Genomic DNA, 1,087 nt, shown 5'->3' with positions numbered 1-1,087 from the left:
AATACATGCCACAGACACATAATTGGGTGAACCCTTTCAGATTGTGACTCAGCTTTGCTAGAGTCCCCAACTAGAGGTGTCCAGGGTTATTAAGCACACTCTTTTTGCCTTGGATCACAACTTTATTTCTTTCTTTTTCTTTTTCTTTTCTCTTTCTTTTTCTTTTTCTCTTTTTTTTTTCGAATTTTTTTTTGTATTCATTGCTTTTTTCTTGCTTCAAGAATCATTTTTATGATTTTTCAGATCCTCAGTAACATGTCTCCTTTTTCATTATTCTTTCAAGAGCCAACATTCATGAACCACAAATTCAAGATACATATGCACTGCTTAAGCATACATTCAGAAACAAAAGTATTGCCCCCACATCAAAATAATTAATCTGTTATAAAATTCAAAATTCATGCAATTCTTTTCTTTTTCAATTAAGAACATTTTTTTTATTTAAGAGAGGTGATGGATTCATAGGACATTCATAACTTTAAGGCATAGACACTAAGACACTAATGACCACAAGACACAAACATAAATAAACATAAGCATAATTTTCGAAAAACAGAAAAATAAAGAACAAGGAGATTAAAGAATGGGTCCACCTTAGTGATGGCGGCTTGTTCTTCCTCTTGAAGATCCTATGGAGTGCTTGAGCTCCTCAATATCTCTTCCTTGTCTTTGTTGCTCCTCTCTCATGATTCTTTGACCTTCTCTAATCATGATGCTATGAATCATGATAGCCCGGTCTATAGTAACTTCGGACCGGTTGCTAGTGGGAATGATTGAGCGTTGGATAAACTCCAACCATCCTCTAGCCACGGGTTTGAGGTCATGCCTTCTCAGTTGAACCGGCTTCCCTCTTGAATCTCTCTTCCATTGGGCGCCCTCTTCACATATGACTTTGAGGACTTGGTCCGACCTTTGATCAAAGTTGACCCTTCTAGTGTAAGGATGTTCATCTCCTTGCATCATGGGCAAATTGAATGCCAACCTTACATTTTCCGGACTAAAATCCAAGTATTTCCCCCGAACCATAGTAAGCCAATTCTTTGGATCCGGGTTCACACTTTGGTCATGGTTCTTGGTGATCCATGCA

Source organism: Arachis duranensis, chromosome 1 (genome assembly GCF_000817695.3).
Source record: "Arachis duranensis cultivar V14167 chromosome 1, aradu.V14167.gnm2.J7QH, whole genome shotgun sequence".
Classification (NCBI taxonomy): domain Eukaryota; kingdom Viridiplantae; phylum Streptophyta; class Magnoliopsida; order Fabales; family Fabaceae; genus Arachis; species Arachis duranensis.
This window is presented reverse-complemented; position numbering follows the sequence as displayed.